This window comes from Pangasianodon hypophthalmus, chromosome 8 (assembly GCF_027358585.1).
Source record: "Pangasianodon hypophthalmus isolate fPanHyp1 chromosome 8, fPanHyp1.pri, whole genome shotgun sequence".
Taxonomy (NCBI): Eukaryota; Metazoa; Chordata; class Actinopteri; order Siluriformes; family Pangasiidae; genus Pangasianodon; species Pangasianodon hypophthalmus.
In genome coordinates this window covers 9,827,756-9,848,887 of record NC_069717.1, presented here as the reverse complement: position 1 = coordinate 9,848,887, position 21,132 = coordinate 9,827,756, and the positions used below count along the sequence as shown (strand labels likewise).

The 21,132-nt window shown below is 38.7% G+C and overlaps 1 protein-coding gene across 2 annotated transcripts in view; it reads left to right on the top strand.

Moving 5' to 3' along the window:
• Positions 1-5,521: 5,521 nt before the first annotated feature.
• Positions 5,522-21,132, top strand: part of rhocb (ras homolog family member Cb) — a 36,302-nt gene continuing 20,691 nt past the window's right edge. The window contains exon 1 of one of the 2 annotated variants that reach the window (XM_026918223.3): positions 5,522-5,680. The gene's annotated coding sequence lies outside the window, so the exon portion shown is untranslated. Of the gene's footprint in view, positions 5,803-21,132 lie in introns of both variants that reach the window. The other variant, XM_034306738.2, reaches the window with a different exon arrangement.

Below are 21,132 nucleotides of genomic sequence, written 5' to 3'. Positions count from 1 at the left end.
CATTTGAAATCATGTTGACAGGGGTGTTTAACACCCAAGGATTTATATACAGTTACAAAAGTCACATTTAGACAAACCAGCATGTGGAACACCAATCACAAAACTAATATGAAAAATTCAGCGTATAAGAACTCAGTGCCATGTTTTCATCCTTAAGATAACGTTATCTTTAACATTTTAGGAGGATTGCTCATAGCAATTAGTTGTTATTGTTCCTCTTTGAGGTGCTCCTGTTAGGGGTTGCCATAGTAGATCATCAGTCCACATATTTGATCTGTCACAGTTTTTATGCCGGATGCCCTTCCTGGAGCAACCCTCCCCAATTTTATCCAGGCTTGGGAGCGGCACTGAGAGCACACTGTTGCATGCAACCCCAGCGGCTGGGGTAGGGTCCCTGGCCAGGAATTGAACCCGGGCCACAGCAGTGAGAGTGCTGCTGCCTAACCACTAGTCCTCCAGGGACCTGCTCTTAGCAATTAGTAGTTAATCCAAATAATGCACTAATAATTTTACTTTTAGATTTTCAGTAAGTGTGTTCATTCTCTAAAAAGTAATGTTCTCTAAAGTATATTCTAAGTTTGTGTGCTGTCTTTATTGCGCTGCCTTCAGTTCAGTTTCCTTATCATGCTATAATAGTGTACCATCATACCCCTTAATTTTGGTACAAAATGTGCAGTCCTTGTTGCATCCACCAAATTTCCTCCTATTTTCAATGCATAATAAAAAGAAAAGCAGACTGAAGGACTAAACCTGTGCAGCTGTAGATTTAATCCCTGTGACATACAATGCAGCTGAACACACAAAATACATCTTTGTATGTAGGATATGGCCACGCGTTAGCTTACACCAGCCCTCATCACTATGGCAACTGCCAAAGTTACTGATAGAAAGGGAGAGTATTGTGTGAATATAAACATGTTTTCAAGTAGATCCCACCCACATACTGTATATATATCCACATATCCATTCCTCTTTTCCCCAGTGTTGGGAGTGTTTTTGGGCCAGCACTACTCCGATGACAAATTCCTGTTGGTTTTATGAGAGCACGAGCCCTAAGGCCTATAATGAATAATAGAGCTGGCATCCACCTATAACTCTGTATAAAGGAATTTGTATTCCAAAGCTTAAGCATAAACACTGACAGGATTTCTATTAAGCATGCTTGAGTCTTGAGTGTGTTTGTGAAGCAATATCTTTTTTTATATATAATGTGTGGTCTTTTGTGTTTATGAAGGGCACATTCTGCATTTGATATGGGGATTATGAATTATGAAAGTTTACTTACACTGCATTTTTTCCTCCTTTCACCTCATCTGACTCATGTAATCAAGCTCCAGATCATGATTAAAGTGGGATACACTGATAAAGTGGGTTAAATGTTTCCATAAATAATTTAGTACAAACAGGAGATCACTAGTACCCGAGACTGCAGTATATATTAAGAACAAGCTATGGCACTGTGAGAAACAGGGTAAGAAAACAGGATAAGTAAATTCATAACAAAATAAATAATATATAATAAATATTATGGGTGTGCTGTTATAGGAAAATATTCAACAATGGGGTGATGTGAAATTGCCCAATGCAAAGTGGATATCAAAGTTATTTTTTCAATAACAGCACATACCAATGTGTTTTATTACTCTTATAACACAATGATTTGCCAACATTATAATTTTCATATTAATTAGAGATTTAGAGAATAGCCATACTATTTTCATTTATAGTAACATTTAATGTTGTGGAATGTCCACAAAACAAGTTAGTTCCTGTTATCACTCATGTCAACAGCTATAAACTGTCAAGCCCTTACTGGCCACTCTTTCTTTCTCTCTCATGAAGTGTAGCTTGTCATGACCAAGACAAGTGCTACAAGTCCTCTGTATTGAAAACTTTTAATGAATTTAAATTTTAATTCAGAGCTTTACCTTTGATTGTTACAAAGTGCTGGCACTGAAGACCCCTTTCAAAAATGCCAAATAATCCTCACCTTCGCATACTGTGACTTCACATATTCCAGTGTCTGCAGTTAGGATCAGCACTTTACCTAACTACTTCTTAGGCATACATACCAGTTTGCCTAATATATATATACTTTTGGGATCTATATATGTATACTATATATACTATAATATACTACATATACTATAATATAACAATTCCCCCCTTTCTTCTTCTCCTTCCCCCTCATCTTGTTATATAATATATGTATGTATGTATATATTGTATTACAGGTACAGAGCCTCACAACAAGCATCTCAAAGTGCAAATGTCCCTGACATTTTGTGCACATGACAAATAAACTAGAAACTTAAATATTAGAACAAGCACATTAATAAAAACCTTGCAGTCAGAACCACTGTCTGAGCCTGTCCAAGACATGGCACCACAATTAAGCAACAGAGTTGTTGTATAAAGCATTTTAAATGTGCATGAGTACTGTTTGTTCCAGAAAGGGTCTCACTTGTTTCAATAGCCAGTGGAAGGTCATTACACCAGTAAGTGGTAATGCAGAAAAGAGTCTTGATGCTTGTCTTCCCTGAAAGGCAGCTGACATCTTGCTTGTGTTGTAGAGCTAAGTGGTCAAAGAATGGTGCATGATTTGACCATTGCCATCAGATGGGGGTGCAGTTTTAGTTTTAAATCTAATGCAGGAAGTTAGAGGACGCCACTAAAGGAGAACACAGCAGTGGGGACGTGGGTCAATTTAGAAGACTGATCACAAGTTGGACTGGAGGTTTGCTGGACCAGCTGCAAAGTTGCAAAGTGCAGGAAGACTACCCATGAGCAAGTTGCAGTGGTCAAGTCTCAAGATGATGAAAGACTGAACAAACACCTATTGAATCCAAGCTTATCCTGAGCTTTCATGCATTTTCTGAAGGAGCCATGACACAGAATTTGCAGGAATATACAGCAGTTCAGTCCTGCTGGGAGTGCCATTCACCCAAGTGAGGCCTGAGCATCTCCCTGATATAACTGCCCCTTCAGATAGGAAGTAAACTACTGCTGTGCTGAGCAGGGATTCCAAGGCTGGTAATGATGGATGAGAGAATACTGTGACTAATTGCATCAGAGGCTACAGAGAGGTCCAGTAGGATCAAGACTGGCAGCATGAATCTTCTCAGTCATTGCCACAAGAGGTTTTTTATAGAGGGTATCGGTTTGAAGCTTGATTGTTTGAAGTTCTTTCTGAGTGAGAAAGTGGAACAAGTGAAAAAAAAGAGATACCAGTCAGTAGCTGGTAACATCACAGTGGTCTACCATAGGTTTCTTCAGAATGAGTCTCATACTGTATATACAGGACTGTTTCTGAACCTTTGGGGGCCCTGTGTGACATCCTTCTTGGGCCCCACCCCAGTCATACCTCTCAAGGTGCAGAATACAAGCGGGACCCTTGCAAAAGCCTAAATCATGTAACAACCATGGGCTCACCATCTCTTAACACCAAAAGATATTATTATTATTATTATTATTATTATTATTATTATGTACAGTATACGGTCATCTCTGAAAGTATTGGAACTGCTATGTTTCAAAGCATCCATTTCTTTCTCAGTTCAAGAATGTGTTATTTGGGCTACAGTTGACAACAATAGCCACCTAATAACATTTTATCAGATTTACTTTATTTAATTTACCTGTAGTTTTTGGGTTTGTTATATTCCAGAAAGATCAGAAAAGTTAGCTGGACATGCTATCAGAATCTTCTATAAAGCTGGGATGTGCTCGCAGTATTTCTGGCAAGTCAACACAGGTTCAACCTATAATGGCCACATATTGCAGATATATTACTGCAAATCAGAAATGTGCACCACTTGTTTCCCTTGAAAAGACTGAGAAAAAGAAGTGAGATGCATCTACCTTTTTCTATGCCTGAGCATTATGGGCTAGTTTCAAGTCTTGTTGTGCGGTTTTTGAGATGTAGTTGGGGTTGGAGTTTTGAAGAAACCGGACAACCCTCCCCACAAGCTTCAGTGAGCTGTTCTTCAAAGTTCCATTTCAAAGTAAAAATCTCTCGCTTGCGTGACTTTTTTTTTTTTTTTTTTCGTCCTGCGGGATCCCAGTCCCTGAAGCTGGCAAGCATTCTAAAAATAATACTCTTCCTATTGTTTGTATCTGTATTTGTATTCATTGAGGCACATTATCTGTTCAATCCAAATAATGTATTCATATTCGGTTATATCTCTAATATATGTCCTATATTCCTAAGGGGTCTCATGGTGGATAAGCGGCCCTAAGTGACAGCTTTAACTGCTTTTTTGTAATCAGTAGTGACAGACAGGGATGTTTCTCTTTCTGTAGTTATATACTCGTGTAATTATAGGTCCTACATCTGTGCCAATCAGAAACATTATCACAGTTGCCACACCCACCCACATATTTGTCTTACTATGACTGTGAGCACCTACCAGTAACATAATTATTAATGGCTAACCTCAGTAACTACATAGAAGTCTTTTGGTTCTTTTAATCATTTCACAGAGACCCCCCCTATAAACACAGGCAGATCATGTGAAACACCACACACACAGTAACCCAAGCTCAGGCTCGAACCAGGGACCCTGGGGCTGTGAGATGGCGTATGCTACCTGCTGGCAAGCATTCTAAAAAAATACTCTTTCCTCCTGTTGTTTTTATCTGTATTTGTATTCATTGAGACACATTATCTGTTCAGTAAAAATAATGTATTCATATTTGGTTATATCTCTAACATATGTCCTACATTCTTAAGGGGCCCCATGGTGGATAAGGGGCCCTAAGTGACAGCCTTAACTGCTTTTACCTAGAAACTGCCATGAATATATTTCCTCCACATGGCACACACACACTCCATCTGGCAAATGGAAGACACACCATTCTTTATTAAATTAAATACAGCTCTATACAGCTCTGTGATTTTGTAATCAGTAGTGACAGACAGGGATGTTTTTCTTTCTGTAGTTATATACTCGTGTAATTATTGGTCCTACATCTGTGCCAATCAGAAACATTATTGCAGTTGCCACACCCACCCACACCACATATTTGTATATATACAGATATAAATTATATATACTCATATATAATTTATTAATTTGTTTTTATTTATTCATTTTATTGTAAATTGTGTGTTTCTGGATAAGCTGTGAAATAAGCAAATATACCACATCAGCCAGCTCACGTCCTTAGGTCATGTTTACTTCCACTTTCAAATGTTTATGCCATTAAAATTTTATTAAACATCGTTGTGATATTGTAAGTAGTAACGGCGATCAGTGACATTGACGTATCTCCTTTTAGTTATATACATATGTATGTATAGGGCCCACAATCTGCTCCAATCAGAAACATTATTGCAGTTAACGATTTACTCTCACACACACACACACACACACACACACACACACACACACACACACAGCAGCTCGCTACAATTCCAGTTCCAATGATGTCATTCCGTTCTAACAGAAGAGGGGGCGTGTCTCTGAGGGATTCGAAAGGAGGCGCTGCCCTCCCAACCAATAGGAGTCGGGCGCGAGCGGCTCGAGGCGTCTCCGCTCGATATGTGGGCGGGGACAAACCTCAGCCCTCAGCTCCTTAAGCGCAGCGTACACATTTAAACCCACTGCGCCAAAGATTGGCTGGGCAAAACGGAGGAAAAATTAAGGAACTCCGCCTTAAGAAACGACTTTAGAACGAGGTAAGACGAATGTGAATGACAACCCTGTGGGAAACGTCTTATTTGTTTGCTTCTGGCGTCTGAATTTGAACGTGGCTTGAGGAACAAGTAGAAGCTGAGCTCGCACTTTGCCAAGGGGAAAAGTAGGTGTTGGCTTCATTCTGCGTCTTGTTTGTACAGCAACTTGCCTGCTCCTTACCGACCTGCATGCCTCTCACATTAGGTAACACGCTGGGTTCATGGATAACGCTGAGATAAAACCCAGAGTTGAGCCGGGTTGGAAAGAACCACCTGTTTTCAGGGCTGGGTAAAGCAGCCTTCCACTCCTGCGGATCAGCAGACGCTGAAAACCGGGCGCGGATTTCCAGCGTCGCCTTTACCGTCTTCAGCTTGTTGAAAAACTAGCACACAGCTTCGAGGATACAATAATTCACCCTAGCAGTGATATGGCAGCTCTAAGAGTAATAGTATTAGCAGGCTACATTGTGTTCTTCCACCCTAAAGTTTCAGTTAAAGTGATATTCTTTGAAATAAACATCTTTAACAACTTCAGAGTACCTGAAGTTTTACGCATGCGCAGTGGCTTCGCGTGTCTGCCGCGTGTCGGTTGATTATGACGGAGTAGCTTCTGAATATTTCATGTCGTTGTTAAACAGTAGTGCAGAGACCTGGGATACATCTGAAAATTAAATTATTATATATCGGATATATTTACAGGATAATAATTATCCCATAGGATGTTTGTTTGAAGTTTAAACTGACCTCTAGAACCGGTTCCTGTTGTCCTGGAGGAATGCAGAAGCTCGGGTTTGGTTTGTTTTTGTTTTGTTTTGTTTTGTTTTAACCTCATATCATTAATGCAGCGTGGCCTAAATTCCTCTCTGACAAAATCACAGCAGTTTGAGTGTACACACACACACACACACACACACACACACACACACACACACACACACACACACACACACACACGTTTGTCTTACTACCCTTGTGAGGACCTTTCTTTGACATCATTATTAATACTAATCTACATCTAACCCTAAATTTAACCCCAATTTAGCCCAAACATTTGGACTGTTATAGTGTTCTTTTGTTTGTTTTTTTTTGTTTGTTTGTTTTTATAAACATTCTTCCTCATGGGGACCAGCCAAAAGTCCCAACAAGGTCAACCACCAGATATTCCTTTACTTTATAGGGAAGGTCATTTACTTTATGGGGACATTGGGTCCCTGCCAGGATATAAACCACGCCTCCACACACAGCAGACAGGTTTGGGACTGTAAATAATTCACCAAATCAAACTCTCTAATATTAACTGCCTTTGTGCCTTCTATTAAGATGATTAAAGTAATATCATGTTTATTTGTAATTCCCACAAAGATTGTGTACAACTGCAATCTTTAATCATTACTGCAGAAACGTCTGCAATTTGCAATTTCGTATTCAAAACATATACTAAATGTTTTTAAACCTAATGTTTTCTGGTTATAATAATAATAATAATAATAACTAAATGGTTTTTAGCCATGATCTCAATAACAATAGTATATTTTGTTTGACCAATATACACGGTGTCCCAAATGTCCCCATACCCAGGGGACTATGTTTGCCAGCACCACGTCGGTTGTGCCTTCGTCAGTGGATGTTCGTGGACGTCCAATTCTCGGTTGGTCCGCAACACTGCCAGTCTTTTGGAATTTGTTAATAAGTTTGGCAACAGTGTCGTGTGTGATGTGCTCGCCATGTTTCCTGTTAAAGTCCACCGCAACCTTGCGACAGCTTCCCAATCCAGCCATGAGAATGATTTCAATATGTACTTTTGTCAAAGGCATTCTTAAAGCTATCTGAAGAAATATTTATTATAAGCTACGTATGAAAATTTTTAGAAGACATTTTGCTAAAAAAGTGTTAATTTCTCCTATGTATGCAGGATTTTGGGACATCCTGTATTTTTCATGGTGCTTGTGCTTCTGCATTTTGGTGAATTTATTTATTTAAATTTATTATTATTATTATTATTAATAATAATAATAATGATAGTAATAATTTTTTTATATATATATGTTTTAGTGATGTTTTTCCAAAAAAAGTTTTTCATTAGCTGCCAGTATACCATATGGCCCACTTGTGAACACGTGCATTTTCAAAGATTACACAAAACAATAGACTTTGTGAGAAGCCTTTCAGACACAGTTACTCAGGGTAACAAGTAGGTGATTTAAGGTTACACTATATTTATTTATTTACGGATCTTTTTTTCTTTTTGTTTTCTCTCTCTTTCTGTTTTTCTTTTGTAGGCCTAAGCTGTAATTCAGCTCAGCATTTTTAATACTCTAAAATTTGAAAATCTAACCAGGAGCAGTTTAATACATTTAAGTAAAAAGAGAAATTTTCAGTGAATTGAGAAATGTTAGAAATGCCTTTTTCCTCATTTCTCATCTAATGTAATCTAATTGGAATCTTTATAACTAATTAGGCCCTTGTAGCATACAATGTATTATTATTATTATTATTATTATTATTATTATTTTATAAGAACCCCCATAAATGACAGCATGAGATGGACCATATCTGGTTTGCTACTCGTCCTTTGCTCCTTGAATGAAAAAGCTTAAGTTACAGTGTTTGTGCTATATCCGATATTATGCTATTCAACATGCTTCACAGTATCTGATTCCTTTTTGTGATGTCTGTAATTTTATTGGCCTGCCCTCAGACTCGTGAAGTAAATCAAATCAAATGCGGATGAAATTTCATCTCTGGCCAAGCAAGCAGCCTTGCATCTTTCGTATTGAGCAGCAGAGTTCTGACTCAGCTGTACATTCTGTGTTAAGCTCATCAGTATTGGCACTAGTGGAAGTGCAGCTTGCACGTGAATGACTGAGAGAATGATATCTACTGACCCAAATGTCCTTCATAACTTTTTCATCTATACATATACCACTTCATTCAGCACAGAAGACTCACGCTTGCATGAACTGTTGGACAGGAAGTCAGCATGAAGACCATTATTCAAGAGGTGGCATTCTTCACTGATTTTCAAAGCTGTATTAGTTTCAGTTGAAAACTTTGTTGGTTAAAGCCTGAATGATCTTGTTTCTGCCTGGGTGCCTGTAATTATTGTACACTTAGTTGTGTTTTTATGATGGGTGGCCTTGTAGTGGTGCAGCCTCCCAGCTCCAGGGTCCCCGGTTCAATCCTGAGCTTGTGTCCAGGTGGGTTTCCTCCAGGTTCTCTGTGGTTTCCATTCACCATGATAAGAATTAGAGAACAAGCATGGTGGAAACCGGAGGTCCAACCCTAGACGAGGAAGAAGAATTTAATCCCCCAATAAAAGGAGCTTCCTCCCAAATATGGAAGTGGTTCGGATACAGAAGATCAGATGTGAATCGGATGGCTCTCAAGACTGTATATTGATGTGACTTGTGGCCAAAAAGATAGTATTGAATGTTACTATTTTCATATCGTCATTTATATCGTTACCGCAAAAAATACTATGAAATATCATGATTTAATGTTAAGTCTATATCACCCAGCCCTACTACCAAGTGTGAAAGAATGGACGAATGTGTGTGGTGCCGTGCGATGAACAAGCATCGCATCCAGGACGTATTCCCAAGATAGGCTCCAGATCAAACACAAATCAAATGAAGATAAAGCGGTTAATGCAGATAAAGGAATGTGTTTTTATGCCAGGTGGAGTAAGAAGCTTGTTCAAAACCTAACATTACAGCCAGGTTTTCTTAACTAACACTAGTGGCTGTTTGGTGTGGCGCAATTTGGATTTTTTTAAGATTGTGTTGCTTTTGACTGCCAGTGATGTTTGTTATGCTGAAGATGAAGTGCGAACCTGTGTTTTGTCTGTGTTATTGACAGGAAACTTGCACATTTAGCTGGAATACCTGACATCGGTTCTACACGAAAGCCTGAAAATGTGTTATCAAAATTCAGAGTTAGTCTATTTTGAGGAAAATCACACTGGTTTTATCTCTTTACCTTTCAGATAATGTCTGTGAAGCAGGTTGGTGGTGAAGCACAGCAAGTCATCTCTTGTTCACAGACTGCGTTCGGCTCCACTATCACCTGTTTATTGAGGAATAAATCTGCTGATAAAATAGGGCATTGCACCACTCGGTGCTACTTTTATTGAAACCTAGTTACAAAACTCAACCACATGCAGTTTTTCTCTGTGAATCTGGCACCAACCAGTCGCCCGCTTTGGTTGTTGTTGTTACTTAAGGTCATAACGTGGAGGAATTTTGAGCTTACCTCAGTGCTGTAAGGAGGCATCTCCCTTTTTGTATGTGTGTGTGTGTGTGTGTGTGCTGGATTAGGGCTAAATCAGAAATGTGAATTGGTACAAAAATGGAGTTAATAGTGACCTCCGCCAGCAGCGATGGTCTTGATGATTTAGGAGCCGAGTGGTACAGTTACATGGGCAGCAGCAAGGCAGGAGCTTCTCTTAAATTACCATTTCTTTCCCGAGACACTTGATGGACACACACTGTGGATGAGGCTGACACCAGCATTAGCAACAGAACGAAGCCTCCCACTCCACGACTCATGCTACTGAGAGATTAGCACCTGATTATCCAGGCTCGGTTCCAGTGCTGCAAAATACCTTACATGCTCAGCTCAAAGCCCTTGTGACCCCAACAATATGCATCATAATCACTGGAGCATTTGCTAAACTGTATCCTTAAGACCTTAAGGTAACCTTTCTGAAGAAATAGACTTATTTTGAATATAATAATAATTCTCTGGTCTTGCTAGTCATGCACAGAGAGTAGGGAAAGTCTTTAGGCAGTAAACTCAGTGCCAGTTGCTCACAGTGAGAACTATTTTGGCCCTATTCCTGTTCAAAAAATTGAAAGGCTCTGTCAGTTCCCTTAGCTGCTTACGCTGGGGAAACTCAAGCTTGTAAAGGTAGCATTTGTCACTTAAAAAATAAAACGTGTTAAGGCATGCTATTTCAGGAAAGCAGCGAATGACTGTGTGATGTGATGCGTTCTATATCCACACGTGCGTTCTATATCCATGCGTTCTATATCCACAGTAATTTACTAGCAATTACATTTTTATTAATTAAAGAACATGTTTTTTTATGTTTTTAGAGTTGCATTTAATGTTGTGGAATGTTAGTAAAACAAGTTCTGTAATAACTTTTGTTATAGCAGCTATAAACAGTCATTCCCTCATAAGCTTTTCTTTCTCTCTCTCTCTCTCTCTCTCTCTCTCTCAAAGTTAAAACAAACAATGCAGCAAGTCCTGAAGACTTTCTCAAGGTACTTACAAAGTGTTGACACTGGAGACTCCTTCTATAAATGTTAAATATTTTAAAGGACGTTTGACCATGTCAACAATTTCCTTTATTCAATAACAGTGTGGTTTTTAATCTGCTTATTATTAGTCATAGATTATTTTGAGGAGAAAATGAATCAACACCGCCTGCCCAATCAGATTTGAGAATTTAATAGTATGTTTTAGAGAATTTAATTGTAGTAATTAAATCTTCATGTAATTCCATATAATGCATCGAAAGCTATGGTAGAATAAATGAAAATTTGCTTTACAATGATTGCATCTGAAAACTGAAGCTTATTTACTGCATCATGTTTTGACTTTGCTAGAGTAGTGGAAGTGATTAGGAACTTCTTACTACTTATATGAATTAGCCTGTCTGTTTCGCCCATCACCTGCCCTAGGGCTTCAGTCCATTACCTCCCTGATGGCACGTTTATCATGTGACGGCAGGAAAGAAACAGGCCGGGGCAAAGTAGGTGGGTAATTGGGTCTCTCTCCTCGTCTCTTGCTTCTCTCTAAGAACCTCGATACATTCAATTAGGTCAGAGACTGCTACAGAATTCTTTAAATTTTTTTCGATTTATTTCAGGAGAGGTGGAACGTATGAATTCCGTTGTGTTGCTATGGTATCAGCCTGCTCATTGGCCGATCATCTGTATATTTTAGTCACTGCTAAATCTGGGCAGAGGAGGTGGTGATTTCATTCTCCTTCCTTCACTTTAGCTTGTTAAAGCCCAGGGGAGCAGTGGTGAGGAGGCCAGAGCTGAGATTGTAACTTTCTACTGTTGATCCCACATGAACATGGTCTTGGTTCAGATGTTGGTGACAAGGCTTCGAGTCAATAGTCTTGATCTTTGTTTTGTCCTAAGGTTTTATGCCAAAACAGCATTTGGCTGGCTTCTGTGATCAAAAATGATGTAAATGTGGAGCAAACGGATGCCATGTGTGTATGGTGCACATGACAGCTGAGCAAGCTGTGCAGGCGAATCCGTACCACAACCACACCTGTTACAAATGAGGCATGCCCAAGCCGATTCATTCCTAGTGTTGCACAGGTTCCACTAGCGTTTATCTAATGTTTTCTTGTATCATCTGTATCTTTTTTGCAAAAAAAGAAATGAGGGAAAGCAGTTCTTCCTTATATTTGATTATTTGTTTACAATGGCTATAAAAAGTCTACACACCCCTGTTAAAATGGCAGGTGTTTTTGTGATTTTAAAAAAATGAAACCAAGATAAATCATGTCAGAACTTTTTCCACCCTCAGTGTGAAATTACAATGTATAATAAGAAGAAACTTTTTAAGGAAAAAGAGGGGAAAAAATATTATAATATCCTGGTTGCATAAGTATGCACATATCGAAACTAATACATTGTTGAAGCACTTTTTGATTATATTACGCCACTCAGTCTTTTTGGCTAAGAGTCTATCAGCGTGGCATATCTCGACTTGGCAATATTTTCCCACTCTTTCTTGCAAAAATGTTCTAGATCCATCAAACTGTGAAGGTATTTCCTGTGCACAGCCCATTTCAGGTCACCTCACAGATTTTTAGTTGGATTCAGGTCTGGGCTCTGGCTAGGTCTTTCAAAAACATTGATCTTCTTTTGGTTAAGCCATTCCTTTGTGGATTTGGATGTATGCTTTGGGTCATTGCTGTGCTGAAAGGTGAAATTCCTTTTCATTTTCAGCTTACTGGCAGACACTTGAAGGTTTTGCACTAAAATCGACTGGTATTTGCAGCTATTCATGATTCCCTCTATCTTGATTAAAACCCCCCCGGTTCTAAAGCAGCCCTAAAGCATGATGCTGCCACCACAGTGCTTCACCGTAGGTATGGTGCTCTTTTGGTGATTTTTTTTTTCTTTTTTCTCCACCAAATATACCTTTTGGAATTGTGGAATTATACCTTTTGGATAGTCAGACCACGATGCATTTTGCCACATGGTTTGGGTTGATTTTAAGTTTGTTGTGAGAAAAGGCTTCCATCTAGCCACCCTATCCCCTAGCCCAGACATGTGGAGAATATGAGAGATTGTCAGATATTCCTGCAACTCCTTTAATGTTGCTGTAGGTATATTGGCAGTCTTCCTGGTATGTTTTTGTCTTGTCCTTTTGTAAAGTTTGGAAGGACCTCCACTTGTTGATGGCCTTCATGGTGTTTCATAGTACATCTAATGTTTTGGAAATACTTTTATACTCCTACTGATCGATATTTTTAGACAAGTTAGATACCGTACATGCTTTGTAAGCTCTGTAAGAGTATGCGAGCTTGGAAGGTCGTGAAGATGCTTTCATCCTCACAAAGTCCCTCAAAGTAGTCTTCTCTGCATGAATGCAGCATTCAACTAAAAGTCATGAATTGAAATTTCTGAAGCAGGAAATCTGGGTGGTCTCCTCAACCCTAAGTTCAGCAAGTGACGTCAAATCAACATGACTGCTCACAGCGTGAACAGCAAACAAAGCAGCAGTTTCTTAGCTTTAAATGAGTTATGCTGTATAAACTAATTTGCTTTAGATCAATCAACATGGACATATTAGCTTGTTGAATCTATAACATTGACTATACAGAGGTAAATATATATCAGTGTTCAGTTAGCTGGCTTACGTGTTGCTAACAAAAGAACTCGCTTGTTACTTTGAGTTCCGACTTCCCACTTCCGAAGGTAGGTCAAATGCAGCATAAGTATGCTGGCTTGAAGTGGGGGGGCGGGGGTGTAGTGTTTACTCCATCTCTCGTGGAGACATATTGGCTTGAGCAGATAACACAAGGACTATGTTTAGTCACATTAGGGCATGTTTATCTTGAATACAGTGTATGCAGATGATCACCAGATTGTGTTGTTTTGGTATTTCAAAAATACCATCACTCTTACTATGGTCTTTATTTAGGAGAAACTTCACACGTGTGCTTATCAAAGAAAGAAAACTAGTACAAAATCTTACATACACTTTTACTTGACTTTAACTCTGATAATTTTACACAATTACTGCTCATAGTTTTATTCATTTTAATGACATATATTAAATGTACTATCGCATGTGGAGAGTCATACGAAAGCCTGCCACTCACAACAAATAAAATGCTTTTCCTAACATGCTTTTAAAGCTTCTGCTAACTAGCCATCACTGATTTTCTGTCATTTATTTCTTTCAGTGAATAAGCTTTCAGCGAATGAGGACGTTTTGGCTGTTCTTCCCATTAGAACTAATTTGAATTTTCTGAAGTTGTTTGCACTCTGTAGTGGAGCAAATGTGTCTTCCCAATAATTATATGGTCCGGAACCGTTTACATGCTTACATTATTTTTAATATACTATAAGCAAAGATTTTCAGACCACTGTGTTGGCGATACTGGTAGGGCTATTATTTCTTACTGAGACAAAACTTTGTTTTGAATGCAACCAGATACACTCTCTGGTTCCAGACTGTGTGTCCATGTAACATGTTCATTTATTTATTTTAAAGCATTGATATTAGTCAGAGCCATTCTAAATGTGTGTCGGTGCTTCTTTCATCTTTGGTCTCAGAGAAAAGCTCCCTCTCTCCACGTCTGTGTCTTTCAAAAGAAAACAGCGTGGCTGATTTAATTAAAGTTGATTTTCACTTTTTCTTGCTTGACTATACAGCATGGAGAATGTAGGGTAAGAATCTTTGCCTAGTTGAAGCTAGTTGTGATTTTCAGCTTCACTTCACTCCTGAGATTAAGCATCATGAGGGTTCCCTGTAGATTTGGATTTAGATACCTCCTGCAGTGTGGGTTTCTGTAAGCTTTTGGCTAATGCTGGTTGTTTTTCTCTTCCTTAGGACTGGAACTATTGAATATTTTGTTTTTCAGATAAACCAGAATAATGGTTTGAATATTCGCATATACTCCAACATCTATAGTTTAATGTTCACGTCTTGCTACAGTGTTCGGAGAGCTACCCTTTTTTTCCTCAGCTGCAGCAATTGTCAGACCAAATGCAAATAAAAGTGGCCCATCGGAAAAGAAAAATTCACTCTTTATCTATTTGAATGTTGGAAATATGAGTTTGTGAACCTTGGTCTTGTGAGCCAGTAGAAAATAAGATCTCTCTCTTTTTTTAAAAAAGAATAAGAAGCTAATTATTAAGTAGTTGTCACACTGGACCCTTGCCTTGTTGTTACTGCTGTTCTTACTAGCTAACATTATGCATTCTTCCCAGAATCACACCCCCAGATCCAACCTGCTGCTGATGTGAAAAGTAGTACTTGTTCATGGTGTCACATGAACACTTAGTCTATGTGCTACCAAAGATAGATAGATAAATAAATAATAAAAAATGATGCAAATGTGAAAAATTGAAATGGGTTAACTGTATGTGAAAAGTTGGAATATTTTTTTTATTTATTAATTTTTTTATTTTTTATTAAAAACTATTTTGCATTTCATTTTGCATTTTCATGCCAGATTCGGCAGGGTCTGTCAACTTTTAATATTTTCTTTCAGCATATAGGCAATCAATTTTTAAAAAAAAAGTAGATATACTGAGTATTTTGTGTTCATATTTACACAGAGAATTTCTTTCATGTTATTAATAAAAGTGCAGACACTTTTTTCTTACTTTACTGATGCTCAGATCTACAAATGTCTGCAGATATGTCAGTAAATTTCTTTAGCTATAACAGTTTATTGTTATGTGCAATGTTACACGGTGTGAACTGCAAACTGGATGCACGTTCGAGTTAATTTTGTCAGCTTAAGCGAAATATCAGTTCAGCCATTACATTTATCTTTTACGTGCTTAGCATGGGGTTATTCCATCTGCCTACATATTTAAATATAATTTAAAATATTCAAGATTTAATTCATTTTAATGATTTAACTAAGTCAAAAAACTGTAGAATCAGTAGAATACAAGTCGCAATAAAAGGTCTTCTGTGGGACATCACGCAAGTCACTCTTAAAGGCTTAAAACTTAACACGTACGTTATCAGCTTCAAGAAACTGTTTACAGCAGACTGTGTAAGTAGACTAACAAATTATCCACGATAAAGAGGCATATCAAATATTATTTTTTCCATGATAAAATGGCATGGAGATAATGAAACTGACTTTAATGTTTTTTTTGTTTTGTTTTTTTTTCTTCGCCACCTACTAGAAGAACAGGTTTTTACTTACGCCCTTAGTGACTTAAATGTTGATGGTAGTTTTGTGATGATGAACAGAACCTAGGAATAAGTGATGAACAATGCTCATATTTGTATGAGAGAACATGAAAAACTGCCATCCTGGGGTTTTCTACTGCTCCACAAGGCAAGCTGGTACATTCATTTTTTTTGGTGTTAAGACTGTTATTGTCTGGCAATAAAGAAAGTTTGTGGAGGTCCTGCTCCAATAACATCCTATACAACCATCTCCTAAGTGAATTTTTTTTCATTGCGTAGAACCTCGAAGAAGGCAGCCTCGTAATTCACTTCACTAAAGAAAGAGTTCTGGAAAAGTAACTGTAGAAACTATTTTAAAAAATACATGTATTATGATGATAAACAGTGATGGCATGCCTACTGACACTTACACTCACTACAACCAATATGTGCCACTTAGGTTTTACGACATCCTAACTAGCTAAGCTAATTGTCTCATACCACACTGCCACACAGTCAGCTGGCTACGTACAACACAGTCTGTTCACACTGGCTTTTCCTCTGGAGTGAGCAAACAGTCCCAATTTGGATGTTGCACTTGCAACTGTAGTTCAGGTTTAATCAAACTCAAATGTTTGCTCTACCACTGAGATAAACTGCTGTAATAGATGTGGCAAGACGTTTGTTTGTCATGACATGGAGGAAAAGTTCTTTTAGCAGTGAGACAGTTGGCCACATTTCGTTGACAAAGGTCATGTCTTGATAAAGACTTTCTTGAATATGGAATATGAACTCATCTCTGCTGTGAAGATTGTTTTTGTTAATCCAATCCATATAGAAAGCAGTGGCAGAGAGGGCAGGAACTTCGGCAACTGGCAGGCCAGTACAAATACCACAGACCTTTCCAGTAAAAATAATAAAGGGCCAATTAGTGTGTACAGCAGGGTTCAAAAGTCTATGAGCAAGAAATCTAATGCAATTTTGTCAAATTAAATTTCTTAAATCGGATCATTCTTGACTTTGTCTTCAGGTAGTTTATTTATCCCAACCAAAATGATAAACTTGCACATATTCCCACCACAAATTCTATTTTCTGAGGTCAGGCATTTTGTCTTCTAATCGTGGCACGTAGTACCGAAGGACTGCATCAACTTTAACCTATTTATGCCTACTGTATGTTCCCACTAACCATGACGTGCTTCAAAACACTGGCATTTGTGCTAAAAGCTTTCTTAGAATTTTTTAGTACAGCTGGAACAACATGGTCATGAAGACACAAAGATGGGGAGAGGGAGACAAGGAGAGAGAGACAGACACAGGGAGAGATAGTCATCAGGGAGAGAGACTGAGAGCGAGACTGAGAGAGATGCACACACCCAGAGGAAGACACGGAGAGAGACACAAACATTCAGAGACACAGAGACTGAGACACATGGAAACACTGTGGGAAAGAGAGATGGACACAGAAAGATGTACCGAGACATTAAGAGAGACACGTGGGCACATTGAGAGACAGAAGGAGAAAGACATGCTGAGACATGGTGAGAGACAATAGAAACAGACCGAGAGAGCGATACATACTGAGAGACTGAGAGAGAAACTCTGAGAGAAAGAGACACTGTGGGTGTGTGTGTGTGTGTGTGTGTGTGTGTGTGTGTGTGTGTGTGTGTGTGTGTGTGTGTGTGTGTGTGTGAGGGAGAGAGAGAGAGAGAGAGAGACCGAGAGAGAAACTCTGAGAGAAAGAGACACTGTGTGTGTGTGTGTGTGTGTGTGTGTGTGTGTGTGTGTGTGTGTGTGTGTGTGTGTGTGTGTGTGTGTGTGTGTGTGTGTGAGGGAGAGAGAGACAGAGAGAGAGCGACACACACACACACACAGGGCAACACACTGACAGACAGAACTCTCCTTGTACCTCCACACCTTATGTAATTCTGATTGGCCTGCTCTGTGTGTCTTAATTACTTTACATTCCTTCTGCTCATAATGGTAACAATGTCATAAGAAGATCAAAGTAGGGAGAAATGAGAAGAGTGTGTATATATTTGAGCTATGTGGTGTGTGTGTGTGTGTGTGTGTGTGTGTGTGTGTGTGAGTGAGTGAGTGGTTTTCCTGGGTGGGTTGTGGTGAGCTTACTGCAAGCAGACATTCCTTTCATCTTACAATTACCTCCCCATCCCCCCAACCACACGAACTCTGTGTAAAAGTCTTGACTAGGTAAGCTTGAACAGAACGTCAGAAAATACTTGCATGGATGTTGAATTCCATGTCTCTGATGTCTCTAAACATAACTGAGCTCAGTGAGAAAGCTCGAGTCCAGATTCCCACAAATATAGACAAAGTCCTGTATTGCGTCTGTCTGCGTTCGATGGAATTTATGCAGATCTTCAGATGTATACCAGAAACTGTCAACAGTTTCGCTTAAACAAATTCTTAATGCTTATCTGAACCACATGACTTGCATGACACTCATGTCCTCACTGTGTGAACAGGAATTACAGCAGGACTAAAGCATTCCAGACTTGCTCAGAACCCTAGTCTGCTCACATATCTTCACATCAGTAGCCTGAAAACATTCCACTGCCTTCGGTTACACAAACCACCCCCATCTCCTGCAGCTCTGGAGGTGTGTGTACTCTGATCGTCCTCAGCTCTTCATCGAAGAACATTGCTCAGCTTTGTTTTGTTATTAGTGCATTTTTGAAAGTTCAGTAAGTGTAATCAAGGATTACAAGCTTTTCATGAATACAGTCCAGGGAACTCAGGGGTGAACAAATCATATCATATATTTATTATCTTGTTCAATAGTCAAATAAAACATCTGGTCTGCTGCCCAGTCCTTTTTTTTTTTTTTTTTTTTTTTTTTTTGGTTGCCAAGAAACTTAACTGACTAGAATAAAAAATGTAATAACATTACCACTCCCACCTCTCAGAAACATGCCAGTAGGTGGATTGGCAAGTCTTGAATGTGCGTAAGTATGAACGAGTGTGTGAAAGTGTCTATGGTTTCCTGCGATGGACTGGTGCCTCAAGTGTGTATACCCACCTTGTGCCCAGTGTTCCCAGTATAGACTCAGGAGTACAGAGGATACCCTGACCAGGATAAAGAACTTACTAAAGATGAATGAATTAAATGAATTTTATTCCTTGGTTTCTTCACTCCACATTGTCCTTTACAGTTTACTCCATTTTGTTGCCTATTAGCCAAATCAGGTAACTGTACAGGACAATATTTAGTGAGGAAGCATAGGTCTTGTGCCACCTTTATGTAGTTTTAACCAAGATAACCAATTCTAACCTTCATGGCATCACCTGGTCTTTTTCCAATCTTCAACTGTCCAGTCTGTGACCACTTTTGCCTCAGATTCCTGTTCTTGACTGACTCTTGATGTGATCTGCTGCTGTTGTAGCCCACCCCCCTCAAGGTTTGACATGAGATGCTTTTCTGCTCACCACGGTTGTAAAGAGTGGTTATTTTAGCGACCTTACTCTCGTCAGCTTGAAATAGTCTGGGCTTTCTCTCTGACACCAACAACCATACTACAGTCAAAGTCGCTGAGATCGTTCAGTTCCATAATTTGATATTTGATGTGAACATTCACTAAAGCTCTGGACCTGTATCTGCACGATACTGATATAATTACATATTAGAGCGTCACATTTCCCAGCTCTGCTATTGTTGTGAGGGCTGGTAGAACTTTCTTCTGCCACAAGTATACAGTGTAAACTATATTTCTGTGGTGATTTTTAGACACGTCAGCCAAAAACATTAATGCCTATAGTAATTAATGCCATTAGAGTGCAATCTGTGGAAATGTGCATGAGTAATAGAGAAAGGAAGACAGATCAGATGATGGTGCAGTGTCTCAGTGCTGAAGCTGGGATAGTTCCTCTGCTGAGAGCACTTGCCCATGAGAACTGTGACATGTTAACCCTTATGGGGTTATTATCAGTAACATTGGCACTTTTCTCTGAGGTTCAGCATTCTTCAGATTTGCTTATCTGTTCTATGTACTAATTGCTAGTAAAATAGCTGAAATCAGCCAGATTTGAATCAGCAGCATCTGTCCAATAGGTAGTTTAGGACTGTGCTAAGGATTATCTTCATAAAACATGCACAAATAGTAGCCTGCAGACCTGCCCAGCTTTTTTAATTTGATCATATTTTATAAGGTTATGGCTGTGCTGTAAACAGCAGCACTGCAGGGGTCAGATTCATCAGTTAATGATTGAGCCCTCACCTACATACTTTCCTTTGGAAATCTCATTTACATATGTGTTTTTGTTATGTTCTTAAGGCAAGATGATAGGCAAACTGATGTTCTTATGAGTATGTTGTTTTTGTATTGGAACTCTTAAAAATAAATAAATACATTTATGCAAATGAATCTTAAATATGAATACATTTGTATGCTTTAAAAAACCACAAATCTATGCTTTTAATGTTAGATTTAAAACATTTGTTTCACTGTGAAAACACTCTCAAGACAATTTGGAAAATAATGTATTATTTAATCAAGAAAATACCACGCACTCTTATTTAAGCAAAAATAAATAAAATAAAAGCATAAGACGAAAGGTAGAAGAACAGCAACTGAATAGAAAACTATATGAATGAGCCAGAACAAAAACTTGGTAAAATTGAATTGTAGGGGGATAATGTTTTGTTAAAATAGACATTTTCGTATTGGTAATACTTGCTAAATACCAAAAACTTTGCCTAGTAACCTACTAACAAGGTGTGTGCCTTGCAAATGTAATGTTGCTAATGTTGCTGCATTTTACAAGTTGCTGTAATATATAACTAGGCAGTGAGGGAAAGCACAGTGAGAGGGAGGACATGGTGAGAACATGGTGTGTGTGTGTGTGTGTCGGACAGAGAGAGAGAGAGATGGAGAGAGAGAGAGAGCTTCTGCATCTTATAGTAAGTGTTTTCTTATGGCCGAACAGCACAGATTTTTTTTTTTGCGATGTATTCAAATGTTTCAGTTACGAGGCATGGTGTTTTCTCCACGCATCACATGTAAAATATATTAGTCGAGTCTTTAATTTCTCTCAGTATATTT